Genomic DNA, 27,989 nt, shown 5'->3' on the forward strand with positions numbered 1-27,989 from the left:
AAGTAAAGATTTCAACAGTTTGCACCCACACAGAAACACAAAGTGTAAAATACTATTTGAATACTGGTTATAGCATTAATTAAACACCTAAGAGTAACTGTGTATTAATTACAGAGTTCAACCAATAGTTTTAAGTAGAACATAAAAAATACTAAAAGGGTAAAGTATTAAGTTCTTTTTTTTTCTTTTTTTTTGTTATATAGTTCTTTTTTTATTTAATAAATGTGAATTTACAAAGTGCAACTTTTGTATTGTTGCGGCTCCCCCCCCACCTCCCTCCCTCCCTCCCTCCCGTCGCCCTCCCCTCTCCCACTCCCTCTCCCACTCCCATCCCACCCTTCATTGAGTTTCATTTTCAATTACCTTCATATACTGAAGATCAACTTAGTATATACTAAGCAAGGATTACAACAGGCTGCACTCACACAACCGCACAAGGTATAGGGTATTGTTCGACTAGTAGTGTTGTTTTTAAGTTTCATAGTAGAACACATTAAGGACAGAGATCCTACGTGGGGAGCATGTACCCAGTGACTCCTGTTGTTGATTTAACAATTGGCACACTTATTTATGACGTCAGCAATCACCTGAGACTCTTGCTATGAGCTGTCTAGGCTATGGAAGCCCCTTGAGTTCACTGACTCTGAACTTGTTTAGTCAAGGCCATATCACAGTGGAGGTTCCCTCCTCCCTTCAGAGAAAGGCGCCTCTCTCCTTGATGGCCTGTTCCTTCTGCTGGGGTCTTGTTCACCAGGATCTTTCATTTAGATTGTTTTTAGGCACCGCTTCTTAAGGACGACACCTGGCCCCTGAGGTTTGCACGGGAGTGGGTGGAGCTTGGGCAATGCCCACGCGGCTGCGGCCCGGGGCACACTGTGTGCAGTACAGGTACTGGCAATCCTCAGCTCGTGTTTGAAGCTACCTCCCTACTTACATCAGAGATTCTGCTGCAGGTAAGTCCCAAGTATAAGAAACTGTCAGCTACAAATGTGTACTTGACATGAAACAAGTAAAATAATTTTTCCACTCAAACCCCTTCAGAAATCCATCCTGTAAAAGCTGGCTAAAAGGCCCCTCCATTGTAATAGAAAGATTGGAAAATTGATGCTTACTAATTGTAAGAAAATATTTAAGTGCAGTTCAGGGCAAATACTGAGCAAAGAGAGCCATTTAATAACTACCTTTGGTGAATTTTATTTATGCTAAGTAGCTAATATAAAATAGAGCCTCACCAGAATGCTAGAAACAATTATTTTAAAAGCATGGGTTTTTTTTTTGTTGTTTTTGTTTTTTTTTTCTTTTTACGTAGAGTTATAGACAGTGAGAGAGAGAGACAGAGAGGTCTTCCTTCCATTGGTTCATTCCCCAAGTGGCCGCTACGGCCGGCGCTGCACCGATCCGGAGCCAAGAGCCAGGTGCTTCCTCCTGGTCTCCCATGTGGGTACAGGGGCCCAAGCACTTGGGCCATCCTCCACTGCCTTCTCAGGCCACAGCAGAGAGCTGGACTGGAAGAGGAGCAACCGGGACAGAACCCGGTGCCCATATGGGATGCCGGTACTGCAGGCAGAGGATTAACCAAGTGAGCCACGGTGCCGGCCCCTAGAAGCATGGTATTTCTTAAACACAAGAAAGAGGAACTTTAATAGGTGAGAAAGAGACACCCTGGAGTGGCAGAACTGGAAATGGAATGAGCTGCTTATACTTCAGTACCATCACAGCACCTGTATTACATCAACTGCCGTACAGAACATGGAAGTCTCTGGAAAAGCTGTACAACTGGTTTCTGGAGAACAGTGAGAAAAATCAAACACTGGAGGCCATTTGACCTGTGAAGGAAGGAGATGGTACTGTGTGTTCTACAGATCCACAACCTTGGGTCACTTCACACTCCTGGGGTGTGTGTTTGTTGAAACTCATGTAGAAAACTCCAGGCTCCTGCAGGCTTGTTGGTTTAATTTGTTAAGAGGCTGCAGCTGAGATAATGGCAGGCAACTGCAAGACGGATCCTGTGGCAGAGAGAGCCACAGTGGGGCAATCCCCAAATGTATGCACGAACTCCTCTCATATCTATGGCTGATGCCAATGTTTCACGTCTCCCAAGGGCCCTGCAGGCTGCAATGATGGAGTAAAGGAAAGTCTGGAGTAGAAATTTCAATGGGTCACCATGGGAGAAGAAAGTTTGTAGTTTGAATTCTACCAGGTTAGCCAGGTATAGTAATCATCACCCTGTGCTTTTTATTGGAACTCTAGAAGGGCCAAGCCTTAGGAGTAAAAGCTAGGTCCCACAACTAAGGTTTCACATCGAAAATCTTAAGGAAAAAAAAACTAAAAAAATAGTCAACTGAATACTGCACAGGTTCAATGTGCTTACCCAGTACGCTAAGTGTTTACTGGAGTGGAAATGAATACTCTTCGGAGGAAGGAAACTGAGGTAAAGTGTACTATGGAGCATTCGTTCATTGTGTCCAGTAAACAAAGTTCACCAACTATGTGAAGAAACAGGACAACATTAGCCAAGATTAAGAGAAAAAGCAGTCAGCAGAAAAAGTGCCCGTGTGTCCCAGGTGGGATTAGAGAGCTGAAGAAGTAATCTCAAAGTGAAACTCAACATGTAACACGTTATTTTAAGAAACAAATGGAAATGATAGAATTGCAAGGTAAAATTAATTAATTCAGAAATAGTCATAACCATCAATTGGAGAAGTAAAATAAAGTAGTAATAAAAATACCAATAGAGGTGCCAGCGCCGTGGCTCACTTGGTTAATCCTCCACCTGCGGCACAGGCATCCCATATGGGTGGCTGGGTTCTAGTCCCAGTTGCTCCTCTTCCAGTCCAGCTCTCTGCTGTGGCCTGGGAAGGTGATGGAGGATGACCCAAGTGCTTGGGCACCTGCACCCCCATGGGAAACCAAGAGGAAGCACCTGGCTCCTGGCCTCGGATCGGTGCAGCGCCGGCCGTAGCAGCCATTTGGGGGGTGAACCAAGGGAAGGTAGACTTTTTTCTCTCTCTCTCTCTCTCACGGTCTAACTCTGCCTGTCAAATAAAAAAAATAGAAATAACAATTTGTAAAAAGTGAAAAGACAATGAGCAGGGCATGAGTGATATGTGAACAATACCCAGTGTTTCAGCAGAGGTGTAACAGGACTCCTAAGAGCAGATGACAGAAAAAAAACTGGTGGCTTATTTATTTGTGGCTGTGATAATTGTCACTAATATTTACTGAAAATTTACCACCTTCTAGGCATTATGTTAAGCCCTTACATTACAAATCATCAATGTAGTTACCTTAACTCTATCACTTAAGTATTAGTAAACAACTGATTTTGTGTATGTGTAAATAGAACTCAAAGATCTTAACTGTCTTTCCTAAGTTCCCAAAGTGTTAGAGAAATCCAAATGCGGCCCCATAGATCTTAAATCGTTCTGATACCTACATGACTACTCCCAGCACATCTTACCTTTCACCTCTAGGTGTTCCATGAAATTTTTCGAATATTCTAAATCTGCCTCCCTCCTGTTTTGATAGAGATGTTCTATATCCTCTTCTAACGAACAGGAGAAAATGTTCCAGACATGATCATACCATAGTCATGTTTTCCATATTGAAAAAGGAGAGGGGTAATGTTTCTAAAACAGGTAATACAAGCCAGTGGAAGCAATTCTCTCTGATTTATTGAAAACTTGCTTACAATACGACCAGTGATGTGTTAGAGCCAGTTCTTTATGGCTTGCAAGGATGTGCGTGTGTATTTTCCAGACCTGTGTTCAGTGACCCCAAGCTGGTAGCCTGAAGTTGGTGTGGAAGAGGACACGACAGAGATTAACAAACCCCATAAATCAGCGCTTTACCCTCCCCACCAGCACACCAGAGAGAATTGATAAACATTTGCCAGCATACTGCTGACATGTACCAACATGCCACGGAACCCTATTTCAGTGGCTTAAAATAAGACTTTATTCCCTAACAAAACCACTTGAGAAAGGTAAACTCAGTCTAGTTGCGATGCATGAATCTGGGGCATGCGATTTCATCAGTTTATTTTCTCTCTATATGCAGGCTTAACTTCTGTCTGCATTGCCCCATTCTCAGTCTCTTCCTTTATAATGAAAAGATGACTACAGAAATTATAGACAGGAAAAAGGGCATGTGCCTTTCTTAGTCTTCCAGATCACATCTTAAGACTGGTTTTTATCAGCTCCGATTTATTTCTCCCTCCACCTGTGCATGCAATTTTGTGGTCAAAGGAAAGAGTTAGGCTTCTTTTCAGAACTGGATGTGGTACTATCTCTACAGTGTGGCATTAGAGAAGCTATGGTTCATTAGAGAGGAAATAAGTGCATTTTTTAACAAGGGAATGGATTCTAACTTGTGTGGCTAAAATAATAACATATATATTCTAAACTCCTAAGCTACATGGATATTCCAGGTTAAACTATGGTGTACAATTGTAATCACACAATAATTCTCAAACCAATGCGTGCACTAAGGATGCTGATGACTTTCTATGATTATGGAGTTCTTTTGTTCTTGCTATGCATGTAATTATTTTAAGTTTACCAAAGGCCTTTGTCAGGAAATTAGTACCTTCCTTGCCAGTGAACTATTTCCCTAGGATTCCAACTGAATTCCTTAGCACCTAATCTTGTCTACAGTTGCTTAAGATAACTCACTGTGCCCCCTAACACTGTCCCCTAGCAGTGAGAATGAATGGCATTGCCCTGGTTAAAAGATTTAAAAAAAAAAAAAAGAAGGGGGAGAGTGTTAGAAATGTTATTTTTCTGATGTTGCTAGAGCATTAAAAGAAAAAGAAAAACCATGAGTTTAATCTTCTGTGGGTTTTTCAAGTGATCAGGGATTTAGCATAAGAAATATTAAATGGAATCTGAGACCTTGAGAAGAATGTGATTCTATGTTTTAGTCTTATTTAAAATGAATGAGGCTGCCAGTTTCCATTTCAGCAACTATATTTTATAAAGCTGTGCTTTGCAGGCTGATGGCTGATCCTGCTGCATACAAGGATTACTGGAGAGGTGTGCTGTTCAGCTTTCGGATCCTGGGAGAAGCCCCTGGAGACACAACTAAGCAGACAAGCAGAGACAGGTAAAACTCTGGCTTTCAACTTATTTTCCTCTTTTTCACTTTCCCCTGTTCTTTGAACAGGTTTATATCCCCATCAAAAAATGCTTCCTTCTATCTTGGATGTGGTTTCCCTATCCTTGTGCCCAAAGTAAAGCTGGTCTACACATTTCCAGATCGGTGTAGGTGGAAAAGGGACTCTGTTGGTAACCACTGGTCACACCTCACAGTTAACAGAAAGGTTTGCATGTGCTCTGTGCTGCATCAAGAGATCCCATTTTCATGCAAGTATATAATGTACTTACAGAAAAGATTTATTTCTTCACTGGAAACACAAAATGATGGAGAGAAAAGGATCTTCTATCAAGTAGTTCACTCCTGGATTCACTGTAGCAGTCAGGGCTGGGTTGAGCCAAAGCCAGGATCCCGAGCTCCCACACAGGGAGCAGCCGAGTCTCCCACACAGGGGACAGGGACTCAAGTACTTGGCCAGCTTCCATTGCCTTCCCAGGCACATTAGCAAGACACTGGATTGGAAGCGGAACATCCAGGACTAGAACCAGCCTCTGAAGTGGGATGCCAGTTTTACAGGTGGAGGTTTAACCTGCTGTGCCACACCACCAGCCTCAGGGCAGTTTGATTTGTCTCAGGCCTTGTCTTTATTACTTTTTAGAGCACCCTCATGCATCTCTGTCCTTCTTATCTTCAAGTCACCTTCTCAACTCTCTATTACTCTAAATCCCATCTTTATGACTATCTCATTTGTTCATATGATCCCCATGTCCCATCAGAATTTCTTATTCACCCAAGTAACTATTGATCTTATATTAAGATCCACCTTATATCATATCCCCACTGTCCCAAACTATTTCCTCCATGTTTACTTGGCTCACCATTGAAGCTGTGTAGTACACATCAGCCACATAATCCAGTTCAATACATAACCATGAAACTACTTGTGTTCTTGTGTATTTTTTATTTTTATTTTTTACATGTTTATATTTAAAGCAGCTTTAACATTCCTAGAGCACCATGGCCACAGTTTTGTACTCCTCATATATCTAAGTTCATAGCAAAACTTGTTGCTGCAATGATCCCAACTCTCTCTTCAACTCCATAAGTAGTACCTAGGCTACCATATTTCTCCTAGCACTAATTTATTAATTTTCAGACTTAAGTGTGCTTCAGTATTATCTACAGGATTTGAAAAAAGAAAAAGACACTCTTAGAATCTACTTCTGAGTTTATAATTTAGAAGGTGTTAGATAGATTCAGATATCTTGTTTTTATGTTTATAAGAGCAATCCACATTATTCTGAGGCAGGTGATACAAAACCAAACTCTGAAAACTGTTGGTGAGGAAGTTTTGAATGATTGTTTCCAAAGCTTTTCCGAGGCATGAGATAATGCTATGGGCAGAAAAAAAAGGCATCTCACACAAGCAAAGCGTCCCCAACATTCATAGCCTTGACAAAAAGATCCTCTGCCTGAAGATGCTGAGTGGCCCTGGTTTCTCTGACAAGTTATTTTTCCAGGTTGAGGATTCAGCAGTGGAAAGCCATGCACATGTGTGTTGACAAGCTCTATGAGACCCTGAGGGTTTGCAAAGGACATCCATCAGCTAGTATACAAGGCTACTCATTTACCTAACAAACCATGTAGTAAGATTCTCTCATGTTTTATTTCTTACCAGTTGTTGTTAAATGAACAGAAAAGCATGTGATCCTACCCACAGTCCAGCTTTTGTGAATGATCAGGGGTCATCTCCTGTAGCACCTTCCTCATGCTGATCCTGCAAATGGTTCAGCTGGGAAGCCTGGAGAAGAGATGTTTCAGTGGCTCATCCCGTGCAAACCAGCACCGCAGTGAGGAGTTTTCACGTGAGGCTCCAGTACCTGGGGTAGGGAAGCACATGAGAAGCAGCTACAGCAGAACGACACAATAAGCCCTGTTCCATTTGAGGTTAAGGGAGTGGAGGTTCTAGCACCTAATCCATACAAAATAATGGCAACTAAATTTATTAAACCCTTTGCTTAAAGTTTTCACTCCATGCCTATTCTCACTTGAGCTTCCCAGTAATGTTAAATTGTTCATTTGAAAGATGAAAAAAGCATACTTCATACAAAGTAAATGATTTGCTTGATATTTCAGAGTTTGTAGGTGACAAAAAGCAGGTTTTAAGCAGGAAGGCTGATTTCAGAGATTACTCTGAACCACTAAAACCGTGTGCTACTACTTCACATGTTCGGGTTATCAGCTTAAACTCTACACAAGTATTGGGGTATAAGGTTATACCCCAATAAGCCCATTGTACTTTGAAAATGTGTTGAGCCTACTGAACATGATAGCTGAGCAACACAGTACACTGTAGAGTGTCAATTGCTCGTCATGTTGTGGCTGACTAGGAGCTGCAGCTCACTGCCACTGCTCTGCCTCACAAGACAGAATCATACTGAATACCATAGCCCAGATGAAGATCAAAATTTGAAGTATAGTGTCTACTGAAAGCATATTGCTTTAGTATCATTGTAAGGTTGAGAAATTATAAGTTCATTTTTAAAGAATTATTATTTGAAATGTGGAGTCAGAGAGAGAATTTTCCATCTACTAGTTTACTCCCTGAATGGCTATAATAGCCAGGGCTGGACCAAGAGGAAGCCAGGAGCCTGGAACTCCATCCATGTCTCCCGAGTAGGTGGCAGGGACACAAGTACTTGGGCCATATTTTGCTGCTTTTCCAGGCACATTAACAGGAACCTGGATTAGAATTGGACCAGCCAGGCCTCGAACCTGCACTCTTGTGGATCCTGGCATAACAGGCAGTGATATAACCTGCTTCACCAAAATGCAAAGCCCTGTAATTGAATTTTTTAAGTTGTCATTTCTGAATATCATGTAAGATGAACCTGCAGTTCAATTTCAAATACACATACAAGAGGCAAGTTAAAATTAAGGGCTTGCAGTGTTTTTAGGTAATACAAAATATGTATTTACCAAATAGCGTATAACATTTACTTTTAACCTACTGTAATTATATGGGACTGCAGAGTAGTACATGAAATCCTTCACTTTTAAATATTAGATGAAAAATTTCCATGATGAATAGGAAAATATGTTTTTGGCTGCTAGCCTGAATTAAGTGAATCATATTCACATATTTTATAGTAAATAGCATTTGTGCTAAAAATAATATGAAATTACCTATTCTACCATTCTCTGATATCTTATCTATACAATGGTTCTAGGAGTAGGAAATCAAACCATATATTTAAAAAGTGCCTTCAACTCTACAGAATTTTAAATTATTAAATTTTCTTGTGAAAAAATTATTGTACTAAAATTTAGCAACTGCTAATATGATTGAAGATATGGGAATCATATACATAAAAACAGACCTGAGATTCCTTTGCAAAGAATAAGACATAAGAATATATTTCCAACTCATTAGGAGAAGTAGGGAATAGGACTTTAGAAAAACAAAACTTCAGGATGGACTGTTACCAGAGAACTGCAAGGATAAGGCCACTGAAATTTTAATATTGACTATCCATTCAAGAAAATTTAGTAAACCAGAAGCTGGGATTCTGGGACTAGGACTTTTTTGGGATGCACTATTTACATGGGAAAAAAAGTCAAAGGGAGACTTTTTTTCATGCAACTGTAGTGTTTTGGAAAAGGGAAAAGGACTAGCTTCTATCAGTGGAAAGTTTGGAGGGCTGTCTTTTTATGCATGGAGGGAAACATTTCTCAGATCTGTCACACTTAGCATCAATTTGCCATCACTGAAGACATTGAAAGAGAAACTAGAACACCCAGAGGGGTTCCTGAAAGAGGGCTGTGCACACTGGAAAGTGGGGTGATAAGCACGGGTTCTTGAACCTGCTTACTTATCAGAATCATCTGGAAAATACTGAGACTTGAAAACATGAGACAGTCTGAGTCTCTTGCTGTGAAGAGAGCCTGAGAACTTGTGGTTGGGGCACGTAACCCTAGCTACTCTGCTACCGCCACCTGCCAGGACACCCACTGGACTGAGATCTCCTACGGGCTCATTCAGATTTATGATTATCTAAAATAGTTTTGAAAATATGGACCTTGTATGGAGCACACAAACTGTGTGAAAGACTGTGCCATTTGCATTTCATTATTTATGTTTTCAGATGTGTGTTGCATCCCATGGGTCTGATTCTCTTTTATAAATGACTAAAATTATATTTTGTGAGGTATTGTAGTGATGAAGTAGAAAATCCACAACACATCCTCCCCAATCCACATTTCCTTGCAGTCAAGAAGAGAGTCCCTGGTGGAATAATGGCATCTGGAATGCAGAAGGGAGGTGCCTCAGGAAGGTAGTACCACCTGTGCCAATTTTATAAGCTAGAATACCACAGACAGCATTTCATCGCCAGGCTCCCAAACCACCATGACTACTGAAGTGCCTCCTGTAGTACATGACTTAAAATAACTCAAGGAGCAGGAATAATGGGGTAGGGGGTTACAAGAACAAAATTGGGGAAAAACTATTTTCCAAATGGAATATTTGTCTTATTAAAGCCTTGGGCTCCTGCCAATCTTGAGCGCATAACTACACATAAAGCCAAACAGAAATTCCTCAAAAGAAGCTGGTTGAACAGGAGAAGATAGGAAATATAAAGCAAATGTGGTAATACAATCAGTCAGTATGACTGGTTTCTGACATGGGACAGTGCCCAGGGTATTAATAGCTTAAATTTCTGATCCTGCTGACCTGAAGAAAGATACAGCAGGCACATCGTTTATTTTTTCTTCCAGGATAGGATAAGAAAGAAAGTCATTTTTTTCCAATTCAAAGCAGCCTACATGTTGCTAAATTAAAATCATTTCTGGATAAGGTATACGTCACTCAGGTCTTCAATCTCTTCCTTCATTAGCAACAAATCAATATCCAGCACAGTTGCTTGCAGCTTTTTAAATATCAAACACAGATGCTAGTGGATGCTGTCAGTAAGGCCAGTGAGGCAGGTACTATATTACCAGAACCATAAAAAGCCAGGGCAAGAGCCAATTATTGCATTGCAAGAGAGGGAGAGGGAGATGGAGGAAGAATATAATAGAATAAAATAGCCTTCTGGCTATAAAATAATACTATTGGGGTGGGAGTTTAGCACAGTAGACAAGTTCCCAGTTGAGACTCTCACAACCCATAGTGGAGTACCAACTTTCCAGTTCTTGTTCTGCTGTGGATCCCAGCTTCTTGCAAATGCATACCCTTGGGGGCAGCAGGTGGTGGCTCTAGGACTTGGGTCTATTCATATGGAAGACCCAGATAAAATCCCCAGCTCCTGGCTTTGGCCTGACCCAGCACTGGCTGTTGTTGACATTTAGACTGTCAACCAGCAGATGGGAGGTGGATCTCTTTCAGCCTTCAAGATAAATAAAAATAACTAAACAGATTATTTTTTAGAAATAAAACAATTATTGACACTGGAGATAGGGAACTTTCTGGAAATAACAATAGGGAACTTGTATTTTACAATTTTGCTCATTCAAGTATTTTGTGTTCTTCTGCAACAAGACAATAAATACCATAGGTGACTTCTGTGATGTGATACAGTAGTTCTTTCTGTAACTATGAGTTGGTATAGACATACTCTGATACAAAATATCTGAACTATCAAGAAGAAACACTTCAAATCTTGTCAATAAATGTAAAGTCTATGGTTTAGAAGAAATTAGAAGGGAGACCAAGAAAGAGGCACGTGAGCATAGTTGTTTATAGAGAATGGAGAGAACAAGCATAAATACGGGCATGTGTATTGTGTTTATATATGGTATGGAGGCATACTAAATGTGTTAATATGATTTTAGTTCTCTGCAATCCTAACTAAGAAAAGCCTGGTCTACGTGAGTGTGTAAAAGAAACTGGACATCCATGTGCGTGAGTGGTTCTTCACTCTTATCCCTCACTGTTTGAGCTTACACTATGATTGTAACTTGTATCCCAAATTAATTGAATTTTCATTTATTTTTAAAAAAGATTATCTCACTAAGTATAAATCAGAGCAGTACAATACATTATTATATGAATGTTATAAAAATATACTATGCAAAAATACAAGGAAAAAGGCAATGAGAGTTAATTATTATTACCTTGTAAACTTCATTCTTTAAATAGTTTATCATTCAGAATAAAATAGAATATGGGAACCCAACTAAAGCAAGCCATTTGTCTGTCTAGTAGCAAGAGTCAAGGTCACTCAGTGTTACTCTTTTTACCTATATCTCTTTGTTCTTCCTGTTCAGGACCCCAGAAAATAGCCTGCAGATGGTAGCCTGCAGAAATTGAAAGAAATCAGAAGTGATTTTTTTGAAACAAATATTTTATATAAACCATGTTTTCTAGGATAAAGACAAGCAGATAAAATGGATTACACTGGAAAGATTTTAAGATAGATAAAAAGATAAGCAAGGAGCAATGTTTTGAAAGACAAGCTGTAAATTGGCAGGCAGGTATTCTGGACTTCCTCAAGCTCCTGGGTTTACGAATAATTGTACCACTAATTGCCACATAAGTCAGAGCAGTCAGGACAAAGAGCTACAGCAATAATTTAGAACCAATAGCAAGGATTTATGAAAATGAGATTTGTGCTTGAAAATCCTTCTAGAAAGTCTGAAGTATGAATACATTGCTAAAATCCAGCACCTCACAAGATTCCCTGATTGTATAAATTCAAGGAATACAGATAAGAAGTAAAAGGGGATACATTTTCTCTTTCAATTGCAGAAGCTACCTCAGTATTAAAGAATACATTCTTAATTCTAAAAATAGTGATCTTTCTAGATAGGTCAAAGTAGTTAAATTAATAAAATATGTATTTTAATTCATCCATGGCTAAGATGGGAATTGGGTCTCAATCAAGTTTAGATTTAATAATATATGGTCATCCTGCTTCCATCAGACATTGTTGTTGGTAACTTTCCCCAAATTTTGGTTTTCCAGTGTTGATATTTTTCATAACAAATGGGCCTATACAGGATTCATTGACTGACACTGGGTTTGGAATTAACTAAATGGTTTAGAATCAAAGGCAATTGTCCTTGTCTTAAGCCAAGTCTTGGCTGAAATCACCATTGTTTTAATCTAAGGTTTTTTAGAGGTGCCAAAGATACCAGCTGTTACGTTGGTCAATTCTCAACTGTCAAGATATAACCTGGAATTTGAGTAAATAATTTCCCATGAGCCAAAAATTTCAATTTCCTGGCAATGTGCCCGCCTATGGCTACACACAGTAATTTCTGCAAATACTGAGTCATGATTCTGTAACTTCAAAATAGAAACTCACATTCATTGTGCATTTGTGGTGGACCAGACACAAACAAAAGGAATTCAAAGCGAAAGATGACATAGCTAAATATGACGTTGTCCATAGGTTGCTTACAGTCTGCTAAGGAGCAGTAGCTATGGGGAGGAGGGGATTGCCATCTTATGTAATAACTGCATATTCAATTATGCAGTTTGAATATTTGAATGAGTAAAATTGGTATAGTATAATTCTATTCTATTCCAAAATGGATGCTCCAGGATGCATGATGTATAAGGACTTCAGTGATAGAAAAAGTAGCCTATAGAAATACTAGTTTCAATACTTCACACGGTGGAGTACTTATTTGTGCTAGTAACTATGCTAAGTTATTTCCATACATTATTACATTTTAAATCTGAAACAAATTTATCAGGTAGAGGTCATTACTATTTTCATTTTACTGATAAGTTAAAGGGCAGTTTAGTGCCACTAAGTGGGAGCCAAACATTAAGAATTGGGCTACACGTTTTCTATCGAATATGATAGGCTCTTCTCCCAGTGATGATGCGGGGTTGGGGTGGAGACTGGAACAACTGGAAGCACCTGTGCTTAGTAGGGACTGGAACAAGAACTCAGCAAAGCAAGCAAGTGTAAATCCTCTAGAGTCAAGAAGAGATCAGATCAGAAAACATTGAGTGCCATAGTAAGATGCCTGGGCTTTTAAGTGGAAAGCAATTAAAGAAGACATTTAATAGAGAGATGCAATGTTCAGATTTGCATTTGAGTGAACATATCCCAGCAGAACTGAGGATAAGTAGATTAGAGATAGATGAAACTAGCGATAGAGTTGGGACAGCAATGGCAGTGTAATGTAGAGTGAAAGCAGGACATAACTATGTAAAAGTAGAGTTGTGGGACATTTTGAAGAACTCTGCCAAGATGATAAGTGAGATCAGGAATCTCTGATGCCTCTGTGGAGTCACAGGTAACTAAATAGGTTGTATCACTTATTGACATATTGCATACAGTAAGAAGTTGGGAAGTTTTGGTATGTATTTTTTTGTTGTGTTGTGTTTGTTTTTGTCCATGTAAACTTGGAGGGATTCTTAGGCAGACATGAAAACATGCATTGGCTTATGTGGGTCTAGGATTCAGCCGAGAGGGGACCCAGAATACACTGTGATACATCTTTGAAAGAGTCGCCTTGGTGGCAAAGTGAAGAGGGAATTAAATCAAAATAGCAGGGTTTGATTTAGATACCACAAATGTTGTGTTATTACATTATAAATGTCAGGATACAGTACCAGAATATTTACTGATAAGCCTGCTTGCATTTTGACTAACAGTGATGATAATACACATGGGATTTAGATAAAATAAACAATGTCCACTATGCTAGATTGATTTTTTAATGGCTTCCATTTACCGAATTCTTGAAATGTGACTCTGTAACTCCTCAATTACCTTCAACGAATGAAGAATGTTTCTTCAACCTTTGAATCTGGAGTACCTTTGAATCATATGGCCCAATAGAATGTACAAGTTCTAAGCCTTGATCACAAGAGGGCTTGCATGCTTCTACTTTCTCTGTTTCTTGGAATTCACAACTGTCAGGGTAAGAAACCAACCCTAGTGGTAGGCATTTGGCCTGTTGTAGTCCTGCTTCAAAGAGCCTGGGTTTGGTATCTGTCTTCACTACTGACTAGCTTCTTCCTAATGGAGACCCTGGGGGCAGCAGTGGTAGCTCAAATGATTGGATTGTCTCATTCATGTAGGATACCTGGGTTGAGTGATCTGGCAGATGGGAGCTGGTGCACTTTCCACTCTAGCACTCTATCACTCTATTTCTCTGTGCCCCTCAAAAAAAATGAGCTTACCAATTAAAAAATTAACAAGCACTAACCTGCTGGAACATGAAAAGTAACTTGAAGAGAAGCTCCACTTTTTTTTACCCAAGGCCTTCCAGAACAACAAACACCAGATACCACATGCAGAACTGGGTCCTGTGGAACTTCTCACTAACCAGTAGAGTCATCAGCAAAATTTTGTTGTTTCAATAAGCTGTATTTTGAAACATCTTGCTAACAATAGCCAAAAGCATCCTTTTAAACTTCAGATTATTTTTTAAAGTTGCTGTAGGAATGCAAAGAAAAAATAAGATCTGAAAATATTTCCGTAATATTAGGTGTACAATTAAATGAAAATTTGACATTTGTGTTTTACTATGCATATAGTTATTTAAGTATGCCATTTATACTTATGTGGTTTAAGCCATGTAGAGGAAAATAATATCACCATCAAAAAGGGAGCTTTTATCCACAGTCTGATTCACTTGTCATTTAGCCAGGGTGATAACAGTGCAGGCTCCTGGAGCAGGCAGGTAGAAAGCTAAATCACACTCTACACCCTCATTATATCATGACTCTGGGCAAGAATCCTTGCTCCCCATTTTCCTCTAAGCTCATGTAATTTTTTCTTTCAAAACATTTGGACAACTTTTTAAAGAAGAACAAATATATTCAGATACACTTTCATCCAAATAGAGAAAGATTCCATCCTGCATCCTCAATATTCTATCCTTCCAAAACTTACCTTTTTAAAGATTCTCACGGAAGTTATTAGATTCGCTACACTGGGATGTCTTTGAGGAAGAATCATGAAAGCAGGACTCAGGATTTCAGTCACTGCACAGCTTTAGGTTCTATGTTTTAGATCCATTTGGGCACATCTGACTAACTTGGAAAGGACTGTTTATTTATTTATTTTTTCAATAAAAGATCTGTGGCATAGTGGGTTGAACTGCTGCCTGTAGCACCAGCATCCTATATGGACACTGATTCCAGTCTCGGCTACTTCACTTCCAATCCAGCTCTCTGCTAATATGCCTGGGAAAACAGCAGAGGATGGCCCAAGTACTTGGGCCCCTGAACCCACATGGGAGACCTGAAAGAAGCTCCTGGTTCTTGGCTTTGGCCTGGTACAGCTCTGGCTATTGTAGTCATTTGAGGAGTGAACCAGAGAATGGAAGATTCTCTCTCTCTCTCTCTCTCTCTCTGCCTGTGCCTCTCTGTAATTCCACCTTTCAAATAAATAAATATTTTTAAAAGAGATTTTCAAATTCAAATCAGTTTGCCAGGCTTTCTAGGCTGAGCTCAGCTGACCTATCCAATATGTATTTGAACTGCACTGAACTGTTACTGTCATATGAGCATGATCTATTCTTCATCACTACTCAGCCGGAACTGCAGAGTCTAGATCATTGATTCCTGGAACCTCACTTTCTGATGGAGGCCCCAGCCTGTCGAGATGGACAACCCCCTGTGATGAGGACACAGAGGGAATACTCTCCTCTACTCATGTCACCATCATTCTATTGAACTGTCAGATTCCAGTCTCTCTGGGCTTGAGAATACTGTGTATTTCCTCATCTGCCTTTGTAATCCCAAGTCTGAATGATGCATTTCATAGTGGTAAGCACAAATATACAGGGTCTTGGCACTCACAGGGCTTGTTCCTGTTTGTAAGATAGGATTAACTTGCCTGAAGGACATTTTTGTGTTGCCAGAGGGAATGGCAAACTCCCACAGATGCTAGCCTTAACACAATTTCATGTGTCCAAGAACAGAAGTGAAGCCTTATCATTGAACTTCTACATTATAAGCAGGTACAACTGATTTGATCAAAAGCCCAAGATTTTACTATGCAATTCATATCTAAATCTGTTTTTTCTTATTCAAAAACATTTATCTGACAAATTAAAATTGTACATATTAAGAGGGAATTACCACATCCAAATTTTTACAAAGTCATTGTTCTTCACAAGGCAAAATGGCAGGTAATATCAAGTCTTAATAATTATTTTCAGAAATTAGAGAACTTGTACACTGAGGATGGGAATTTTATAGGGTATGGCTGCCTTGGAAAGCAGCTGCGAAGTTCCTCAAACAGTTAAACATGGAGCTACCATATGATCCAACAACTCTTTCACTAAATATATACCCAAGAAAATTAAAAATTAATGTGTACACAAAAACTTGTACATAAATGTTCACAAAAGCATTCTCCATAAAAGTACAAATCTACAGCAACACAAATGTCCATCAGCTGATGAATGGCTAAATAAAATGTGGGATATACATGTGATGAAATTTTATTTGGCAATAAAAACATGATGGGCTGATACATGCTACAATATGAATGAACCTTGAAAACATTAAGTGAAAATGAGAAGATATAAAAGGCCACATATAATATATACATGTGAAACACATATTTGTATGAACATACAATATTATATACATGAATATACATAAAATATCAATAATAGGAATATCTCTAGCCAGAAGTACATTACTGGGAAAGAGTGCAGAAAGAGCAGATTTGTTTGATGGCTAAGGAATGCAGAGCGTCTTTTCTTTGAACAATGAAAATATTCTGAAATTAATTATGAAGGATGCTTCATTGTGTGAATATATTAAAAGCCACTGCATTATACATTTCAAAGTGCATAATTTGAAAGTGTATAATTGTACAGTATATGTGCAATGTCTGCATAAACCTATTTTTGAAAATAAGGAAACAAAAGGAGTCTTAAATTTTCAGATTATTCACTGCAGTTTTCCCAAAAATATTGAAATGTCCTACAGAATTACCCTGATGGATATAATCAGATTAAGTTTATAAAACCTGTTACTCTTGCACAAAGCAAGGCCCTGCAGTGTGAGGAATGAGTGGATTACATTGCCACCTGGGATCCAGCAGGGTCTCTTTTTCTCAGAGAAATTCCATAAATCTGTCAGTCTTTGTCCCCACAGGACTTTCTGGAGTGCAGTAATACGCTGCTCCAGGAAGGTTTCTTACAACTACCTCTCTGGGAGTGAGCCTTTGATGGCTGCCCATCCACCTTTAATGACTCTTGATAGAGAATTAGAGAATTCAGCAAATACACAGACAACCCTAAGATCTAGGAAGACCCCACCACTGGCAAAACTGTGCTACCTGCAGCTTTTAGTGCTTTTTTAAAAGAATGATGTTTGGTTGCTGTACCCCCAGAGGATGGTGTCTCTTCCTCATCTAAATTTGCAGACTTAAAAAAAGGCTATGGACCTCAGGAAAGACGATGTGTGTGATCAGGCTGGGGAAGCCACAGTATGGAGAGAGTCTGGGCCTAAGGGAGGTGCTGTCACAACCCAGCCCATTCTGCTCACAGAGATTTAAATCTGTCCATCATTTCATTCCTATGGAAATGAATAGATATTTAAGGCTGTATGTTTCCAAGGAAAGTTTGGCTCCAGTTAATACTGAGTTTTAAATAGCAAACCTTGGCTTTGGTGCTTTATTGGAAATATCTCCAATTATTTTAATATCATTTGTATTTTGAGCTGTCATGTGCTAGTAATGTGAAGAATACAAAATATAAAGACCTTGCATGCTTCAGGAAACTCTTCAACACAGATACAGTTAAATCTATGGATCCAGATCCATGGTGTATGTAGATCATCACTGCCTAGTATCGTGGTGCACTTAGCAGTCACTGATCACCAGAGAAAGTTCCCACGTTCTCTTCTCCAGTATCAAGCACATGTTCTTAACTTTTTGGGTATCCTTCTTACATAAAACCACCAGCTTTGTACTGTACTCTGACATCTATGTGGGAAGAGGATGAGCAAGAGAGAGAGTATCAAAGGAATAGGGAAACTAAAGTTGTTTGGAGGTATACTAAGAAAATCGGAACTTAGAGTCCAATAAGCTGAACAGTAAAGCATCTTGAAGTCATCTTGAACTTTGCATCATCCCTTAGTAGAGGGATAATATAGAAATAGCCACTTTTTCCTATAATTCTCATTTGTTTGATTTGAGAAATGGCCATCAAGATTGTATCACTGACAGTCTGGCCATGAAGATGAAGAAATATAAGATAGAGGAAAACATTGCAGATACAGGGCAGCCAATCAGAATAGCAACATGCATTCCTCAGTTCAGCTTTGTGTTGATCCTAACCAGGGGTATGATTCCTCAAGTGTGTGGTACCCTATCAGTGACTGTTTTCCTACACAGAACAGAAGTCGCCCTCCATTCCCACAGTTGTAAACCATAGAGTGATGAAGGCATGCTCTGAGCATCCCAAAGTGTGAATCATCACACCACTTTCTGCTCTCTTGTCATTTTCAGTGGGATTCAGGCAGTTGACCATCTTGGAACAGATTTCAGTTGTAAAGCTAAATTATATGAAATATGTATCCTAGAGTATTTGCAACTGCCTGTGAAGGAAATTTGGGAAAGTGGATTGGGAAACTGGAATGAAGTAGTTAAATCCTGCCAATTCGCATATTCCATGCTTCTAGAGAATACAAACTTTTTTTTTTTTTTTTTTTGTGGACAGGCAGAGTGGACAGTGAGAGAGAGAGAGAGACAGAGAGAAAGGTCTTCCTTTGCCGTTGGTTCACCCTCCAATGGCCACCGCGGCTGGCACACTGCGCTTATCTGAAGCCAGGAGCCAGGTGCTTCTCCTGGTCTCCCATGTGGGTGCAGGGCCCAAGCACTTGGGCCATCCTCCACTGCACTCCTGGGCCAGAGCAGAGAGCTGGACTGGAATAGGGGCAACCGGGACAGGATCCGGCACCCCGACCAAGACTAGAATCCGGTGTGCCGGCGCTGCAGGCGGAGGATTAGCCTATTGAGCCAAGGCACTAGAGAATACAAACTTCTTAAAGGATTAATACATGAATGATAATAACATAAAAACAAAATGGTTTTATCCCCTGTAAGACTTGTGCTATTATTAACTGCATTTCCATAAAAAAGACCAATCTGTTCCATGCAAATAGCATTCAGCTGTCCAAATGCACATGAACATATCATCCCCTTGTCCCACTGAAAGAGCCATGCCAAAATATGGCATAAATTGGGGTAGACAGAGAAACTTGTTAGACATCCCCATAAGGTTTGATTACTTGGGCAGTGTATCTCTACCATCAGTTAAGAGTGTAACATGCTGCAAGAACATACCCTGGTTTAGGATGGCTATATCTGAACCTAATTTTAAGATGCAAATACAGTTTTCTATCAGCAGATAACATGATTTATTATAAAATTTGCAAGTGATGTCTTTGAGATCCGGAGGCACATCTCAAAGATGCTGTCTCTGTGATCATGAGTCTGTCTCTCCTATCAGTCAGTTTGCAATTTCCTTCAGTTTTTCCTTTTTCCAACTTAACTTTCCTATTCTTGTTTACCTTACTCCTACTAACTGAAAAAAAACCCTGAAATAATATGGTAAAAACTACATGCCTTTACAGTGACTTTCACTTAAGCAGAAGGAATCACTATGACAGCACCTGAGTTTTTTTATGAGCATCCACTCAAAGAGGTAGTGATGGTCTGGAGAATTTTATTAACAGAGATCCTGAAGCAGCATCTAAGTTCAGAGCAGGAAGTACATGGCAGTGAGGAAGGTACAAAGATCACTCTCTGTGGCTACTGTATTACAACTTTAAGCTACATGTGAAAGGATCTTCTAATAGATTCCTCCGTTTCATCAGAGGGAAATATGAGAGCCACATGTTGTCATGGCTGCCACAGATGGAACACTTAAAAGGGTTGTTCACAAGCTTTCAAACCAAAAGAATTCTACTTCAAGGCAAGAGCTCAGTTTGCCGTCATCAGAATTTATTCAATCATAGCACAAATCTTATCCTCAAAAAACAAAATTGTATTCTGTACCTTTCTTCTGCCACCCCTTAAAAAGCAGCCTTCTTTTAAGATGTGGGTCCAAGGGCTTTCTGCTTCAGTGTGAATCATAGGAGGAAATGTATGATATTAAGGACGTTTTCCATGTGTGTTAAACCTGCCTGGAGCGATGTATTGAGGAAAACCTTAAGAGTGTGTGTGTTGTCCTGCCTTAATCAATGGATTATCAGCATCTACCTTAGGAAAAAAATGGGGAGTGGGAAAACTGATGTCTTATATTTTTGATTGATGTGTAGTGAGACATCCAGAACTGCTTTTTACGAATTGTCTGACCTTGGTCATGTGACTGGGCTATGATCCGGGCTAGAAGACTATTTACTAAAATGCATAGGAATGAAGAGTATTTGGTGTTCTGTTAAACTTGATTTGAGCATAATTTCAGACTTATAAAAAGTTGTAAGACTTGCCCAATGAAGTTTCACATATACTTCACACACATTTCTCAGATGTAACATATTCACTCTTATGTTTTTTTTTTTTATTATTGTTTGCAGTAATCTAAGGATTTCTCTCTCTCACTTGCTTTCTCTTTAGGCCTTCTTCCTCCCTACTTTCTCTTTCTTTCTTTCATGTCTATCTGCATGTCTATCAATATCTACACACACATGCACATTACATTTATTGGATAAACTTAGTCACATTTTTACAAAATGTATCACCAAACTTACAAACGTTGTCATTTCTGGGAATCAATGGTAAGTTTAATAGGGCTTCCCTGCCCAAATGAATTGTGCTACTATACATATATATATATATATATATATAAAAGGAAATTAGAAATCTTAATAAAAGATTAAAAATATAAATTCTGTATTGTTCGAGAACATGGGAGGATATTTTTAGAGAATGTGGGAGGTTATTGTAATTTTTCTAAAGGAAAACAAAATGAACTGGGATTTAAAGGATGAGTAGGCATTGATTAGGAGGTGGTTGAGAGGGAATACAAGAGTGGGCCACAAGGATGACACTACATCTGAGAGATTCTGATGGATGTAAGAGGCATAAAGCAGACTGAGGTTTGTCACAGCAAGCAAAAGCAAAGTGTAGAATGTGACAGATATATAAAAAGTAATTTATGTTGTTATTAAGGATCAAAATTTTTTAAGTTATTCTACCTGGAAAAGGGGAATGATATCATTGGAACACCCTTTTATAGAATAAACTGTTGCCCAATTCTAGAATAAAAAATAAAGACAATTAAGATCATCAGAATAAAAATTAGCAGAGACATAATCTTATTTTGTGTAAGGCATTGAGTTTAGTGGTAAAATAGAAAGCTATTTTTAGTGGGGTGAATCTGGATTGAGGAGACCAGGTCAGAAGTTCTTGCCTCAGGCCAAGCTTTTACTGGATCATGGGTGATAGGTATTCTGTAATACAAAATTTAATGTTGAGTTTCTTATATGCCAAATCCTGTGTTAGGGGATGAAAATGAAAAGGGGTGTGTAGATACAAATGATATTTAAGAAATGAATTGATCATCTATGTTGACATATTGGATATAAAATAAAGAGGGACTATTTTCAAAGTATCAGTTAAGTGTCAGACTTGTGGAAAAAGAAATATAACGCTTTTAGAGTTTCCACATTCAGGAGGAAACTCCAGTACTTGGACTGGACAATTAGTAAATTTGTGAAGACCTTGAAATATATTTTGGTAAATGTCACAAGCCCAACTAGTCAAGTGAGTCTAGAGCTTTGAGAAGAGGACCAAGTTGGAGACACAGGGCAGTTTGTAAGTGATCTGCAAATAGGTGGCATGCAATGTGATAGGTGTAATGAATTCTTCTGAGATGAGAGAGTAGAAGGAGGTTAAGGATTGAGTTCCTACTGATCCTTATCCTCAAGTATTTAATGGCTGGTTTGAGAAGAATGAACTTGGCAAGAGATATACAGTAAGTAAACATAACAGCATGACTTGTGGAACTATGGTTTTTAATGAAGCCAGGACTTCCAATAGTGTCAAATAATTATAATATGGCACATAAGCAGAGCAATTAACTATTCATTGGACTGTTGACATGGAACCCATGGTTTTAACAAAAATGTTTTGCTTAGAGTGATGGGACTGTAGCTAAAATGTGGTTTGCTGGGAAGGGGCAGGTTAAAACATCAGGGAGATTTTCTAGTGAAGTTGACTACAAAGAGAAAAGAGGAAGATTAGACCCTGGATAATTTCTCAAAGGAAATATGTAACTGCCCTCTGGGTCTAAGACTAAGGTTTTTCTTTTCTTTCCTTTAGATTCCATGCTTCAGCAAACCACACAGGTGCAAATCTCAGGTCTTCACAGGAGGTATCCTCAGAGGTCAGTTAAGAGAATCCATTCTAGTTCTGAAACACAAAATGATCATCTCACATAAACAAATTTCTCAGCGAATAAGTGCCTAGGTTGCTGTTGGAAGGGTTCCCAGGATGGGACGATAACATTTGACAACCACCATAGGGATTTTATCTTTATTAACCAAAGTGCAGCTCTGGGGGATGTCTCAATATGAATAAATGATGTTTTTGCTAATGCAGCCAGTATTCAAAAGTAACAAATCCACTGCTTTACATGGCAAGCAATAGTGACAGTTTTGTTTTCCTAAATAATCTGTCTCATTAACTGAAGCTATCTACTTTCTTAGCATTACCTCACTTAATGCTGCCACTTGGATAAACACAAACTGCCTGAAACATATATATTCTTTATGATCCCCAAACTCTGCTCCTCTATGGCTCCTTTTGTTTTTATTGAGTGCATTTTATGGTGGTAAAAGGGTACAGACTGAACCATCACTTTCTGGTGGCTGTAATTTAGCCTTTAACAAGCAAAGCTCCCAAGTCCCAGAGAAGTGTAATAGCTCAGGAGCGGATGCTGGGGGCGCCAATGAGGTTGACTTTGGTAAAAGCTGATCGCTACTCAGACATGAAAATGAGGCTGCAAAAGCATTCTCCAATGTGTACGTGAGAAGGAACAAAAATGGAATGCTAGACGTAGATAATTGGAAAATTTTTAGCTAAAACAGAGGCAGCTGATGTCATGGTAATAATCAAATAGCAATCATAATATTGGTAACAGCTCTCATTCATCAAGTACCACAAAGTATGGTATCTTGTACGATGCTAAGCACTTCTCAAGCTCAACTCATTCTGTCATTACCTTATGAACTGCACAAACCTCTTAGTCTTTAAGATCTAGTTTATAAATACGAAAATTTAAAAATAAGGATGAAAATCACAAAGCAATTTCAAGTCATAGAGATGGATTTTAATTTGGAGTCTATTGATTAACCTCTTAACTATTATGTTCATTGTTCAACTAGTAGTAAGGATCCTTCCATACATGGCTGCAAAGTAACTAGATTGTTCCATGTATCTTTTGATTATTAAACAGTGGTTGGTTATAACCCTGTAAATTTTGGTTTATATTATTTGAAATATCACTTTCCATAGAGTTATATTTTTTTCTATGGCTGATACATGCATTCATGTGTCTGTACTGAAAATTTTACAGTCTTTTTCTGCCAGAAATTCAGGTATGCATTGGTCCTGCGTGAGCATTGTGTTAATATGTCAAATAGAAACTTCAGATTCATGTGATAGTCTTACAAATGTGAGTCACAAGTCATTTGTTGTCCAGCGATGAGTAAGACTTTTTCAGGTTCTTTTCAAAAGCTCTTTCTATGCAAATACTATCACAAGCACTGGTTATTTCAGCAGCAATTAAAATAGGGATGATTTCATCAACTTGGAAGAGAGGGAAGATGAATATCGGAAGTAAATTAACCAAGGTTATTAATAATCTGATAAGAAAATTTCAAGAGGTTAGCCTAAATTTATCAGCTTTTAGTTACTTCATATGAACTCATGACATAAGTGGAAGGCACAGTCAGTATGGGACAAAGGATGAAGATGAAAAGTATTAATTAGCTGAAATCTTAAGGAAAAAGTATGCTCTATACCTTTTGAATGAATAATTATGTCCTTTGAATTTCTTCTAAGGATAAAATTGGAGATTTGTGTGGAGATATAAGAATGTTTATCACAGAATTGTTCATAATATTGGGAAAATTTCAAAATAAGTTTCTATTAATAGGTACAATGGAATATGATAAAGCTATTTAAATGGCGTTATATAAATCTATTTGCTGAAGTTTAAATATGTTCATAGTTTTTAAAAATTGCAGTTTTGTATAACTCCATTTGGAAAGAAAAAACTGTAGAAATAAAATATATATAATTTTGGGTATCAAACTTTATAGAGCTTATTTTTTGACAGCTGGTTTATGAATACTTTTTATTTTATTCTTCATGCTTACCTTGAGCTTTTGATTTCCCATAATATCCATGATAATTATACAATAATACAATTTAAGAGAATGAAGTATATATTAATGATGGGTTTAAATGTTTAAATTATTTTTCTGAGTTGGATTTTGCTAGAATTACTGCTTACAACTGGCTAATAAATATGAAAACCTAGTATTATATGATTCTATCCTTTCCAACTGACAACCACTTAGTCAAGCTAATTTTCTGCTTTTGGAATTAAACTATGATCATTTGAATAATTCACAAATCAGTTTTTTGTGCTTCCCTGCTGGGATCATGTAACCACCAGTGGGCTGACCAGAATGTGGAGAAAACAGATAATGCCTTCCTTTGGATGGATTGTCATCTTAATTCTCATTGTGAATCATTTTGCATCCACTCAAGTCTCCTCCTGACACAGTTAATGCTAAAGCACTCCTTTTGTGGGGTTCTGATTACACAATGTATTACCCTTTAAGTCTATTCCTCCATCAAATATGACCTGGTCACTTCGAGAAGCTGTGACTCACTGAGCAACTAATTGCTCAGATAGAACTTCCTACCAGAATAGAGACAAGTCCCAGAGCCCTATGAATGGTTGTTTTCTGTCTCTTTCTCTGTGAGTGAAGTCGTGGCTGAGAGTCATAACTGAACATGCACTGGCTTATATGAAGAATACAAATTCTAAATATGGAATGAGTGATGTAAAAAATGCTACATGACAACCAATTAACCATTTACATATAAAACCATGCATTTACTCAATTTGTATTGAATTTTAATGTGTCGTGCTGAACAGAATTGACTTTAGAAGGCTAAATGCCATGGATGAACCTGTAGATCAACCTCAAAATCAATCATCCTCAAATGGTGGAAAGGGTATAACCTTTAGAAACTCCTTCTCACCCTTCTTACTTTCTCTGTCTCTTTCTAGCTTTCTACTTTATAATTCTCCCATATTCAAATTAGAAAAAAAATATAGGTTAGGGCATTTATTGCTCCTGTCCTGGACTTGACTTACGCTATTTATGCAACTTTTGTAGACTATTTCTTATTTAGATCTAAGTATCAAATATTGCTTCCTAAAAACATTGCTTGATTAGCTTGCCTCTAACATGCAGGTAGGGATGCTTACTTTTTAGAGGTGTAGGATCTCTTTTTTTCATTTTTTTAAAAGGATTATTTATTTATTTATTTGAAAGGCAGAGTGACAGAAAGAGGTGAGATGGAGATAATATTCTTCCAACTACTGCCTCACTCCCCAAATATTCCCAATAAGGAGGAGTGGGCCAGGCTAAAACCAGGAACCAGGAACTCCATCCTGGTCTCGAACAAGGATGGCAGAGGCCCAATTACTTGGTCTATCACCTGCATAATAAAAGAACAGCAAATCACAGGAAAATAAGATGGAAATTTTGAATCTTATTAAGCACCTTGTAATGAAACCTTTTATCATCTTGGTTCAGCAACAAGATGTTTGTCTTAGCAAATGTATGACTTCCTTTATTTCTTTTTTGATTTTTTAATTTTCAATTTTTTAACATCTATAAGGTGAACAAATGTCATATGTTTCATACATACAGGGTTAGGAGCATAGTGATACTTCCCACCCTACCATCTCTCCTGCCCACACTCCCACCTACTCTCTTTTCTCCTTTCTGATTCTTTCTTTTAATGTTGAAAATGATATACTTTCATTTTATTTTATAATCTTAGGCTTAAGCCTCCACTAAATAAAGCGGAAGTCATATTATCCGTGTTTGCAGATGATATAATGTTGTACATGGAAAAACGTAAACTCTCCACCAAAATCTGAATTGATAAACCAATTCAGTAAAGTTGCAGGTTAAAAAATAAACATAAAAACAATAGTATCTTTTTTGTATGCTAATGATGAACTTACAGAAATAAAAAAAGAAATCCCATTCATAATAGCCACACAAAAATCAAAATATTTAGGAATAAATTTAACCAAAGAAGTGAAAGATGTCTACAATGAAAATTATCAAACGATGATGAAAGAAATCACCAAGGACACAAAATATGGAAAGATGTTCTTGCTCATGGATAGGAAGAATCAATATCATTAAAATTTCTGTACTACCTAAAGCAGTCTGCAGACTCAATGCAATACCTATCAAGATACCAATGACTTTCTTTACAGAATTAGTAAAAGCAATTCTAAAATGCATATGGAATCACAGTAGACCCAGAACAGACAAAGTGATCTTGAACAAGAAAAATCAAGCTGGAGACATCATAATACCTGACTTCAAATCATACTACAAAGCTATAGTAATTAAAACAGCATGGTACTGGCATAAAAACTGATAAATAAATCAGTGGAACAGAGCAGAGAGCCCAGAAACTAATCCACATACATTACAGCCAACTGATTTTTGACAAAAATGCTCAGATCATACAATGGAGTAAAGGTAATATCTTCAACAAATGGTGCAGGAAAAACTGGATATGTATATATAGAAGAATGATATTAGACTCATCATTATATACAAAAATCAACTCAAGATGGAACAATTACCGAAATTTAAGATATGGCACAAAGAAGATGCTGTTAAGAAATGCAAAGGAAACACTCCAAGACATTGGTGTAGGAGACCACTTCATGGACAAGAACCCCAAATCACAGACAACAAAAGCAAAACTAAATAAATGAGACAATTTCAAACTCAGAAGCTTTTGCACAGCAAAGGAAACAGTAGAGTGAAGAGACAGCAAACAGAATGGGGAAAAAAATGTTTGCAATCTACCTGACAAAGGATTGATGTCCTGTATATATCAACACCTTTAAAAATGCAACAATAACAACGAACAGAATCCAGTTGAGAAAAGGGCAAAGAACTTCAACAGAGTTCTTAAATGAATTAAAATTTACTATATATGGGTGAAATGGTCACTTTTACATTCAAGTATATTGTTAATAACCATTGTCTATATCACCACTAGGCTCCATTTTACTTTTTTGCTTTACTTTGCTTTGCACTTCTTATTCATGAAGTATTAAGCCTTCTTACTGTAATGCATATTTAAAATAGGTTGTCTCAAAAACTAAAAGAAAAGAAAACAGAGAGAATGAAGGCATGTAGAAGGGAGAAAAGAGGAGGGAAGAAAGGAATATAATTACATTCATAGACTTGTATCTACAAATCACATTAAATCTGTTCAAAACTAATTAAAATAAAAACTAAATAGAATATAATCAAAAATAAATTTACTTTAAAACATCATAGGATAATATCTTTGTGACATTAAGTTTGCCATTACTTTTCAAAATGAGCTATAAACAGAAGGTGTTAATACACTGGGCTATATTAAAATCATTTTGTTAATCAAAAAGGACATTTGGAAAGTAAAGGGAAATTTTTAGTTAAATAGTACTGAGTCAATTTTCTGTGTTGATACATCTATCTATATATTTATGTGCTTATATATCCATCTATAGATAGAGATATAGTTATAACCTTGACCCAGTTTTCAATGTACATGAAAAAATTAAATGTAATGAATCAGAAGTTAAAGTTTTGTTTTGTTTTGTTTTGCTTTTTAATCATGTTCTATTTTTTT

The 27,989-nt window shown here is 37.9% G+C and overlaps 1 long non-coding RNA gene across 4 annotated transcripts in view; it reads left to right on the top strand.

Annotated features, from left to right (window-relative positions):
- The first annotated feature begins 564 nt into the window (after positions 1 to 564).
- LOC127484242 (uncharacterized) overlaps positions 565 to 27,989 on the top strand; it is a 59,300-nt gene continuing 31,875 nt past the window's right edge. The window contains exons 1-3 of one of the 4 annotated variants that reach the window (XR_016221177.1): positions 568 to 953; positions 4,993 to 5,103; positions 22,353 to 22,419. This is a non-coding gene — a long non-coding RNA (uncharacterized LOC127484242). Of the gene's footprint in view, positions 954 to 4,992; positions 5,104 to 5,386; positions 5,996 to 22,352; positions 22,420 to 27,989 lie in introns of those variants that run through there. The other 3 variants (XR_016221176.1, XR_011382713.2, XR_016221175.1) reach the window with 3 other exon arrangements.

The sequence above is a fragment of the Oryctolagus cuniculus genome, chromosome 15 (genome assembly GCF_051225735.1).
Source record: "Oryctolagus cuniculus isolate XC-2025 breed Fujian yellow rabbit chromosome 15, ASM5122573v1, whole genome shotgun sequence".
Taxonomy (NCBI): Eukaryota; Metazoa; Chordata; class Mammalia; order Lagomorpha; family Leporidae; genus Oryctolagus; species Oryctolagus cuniculus.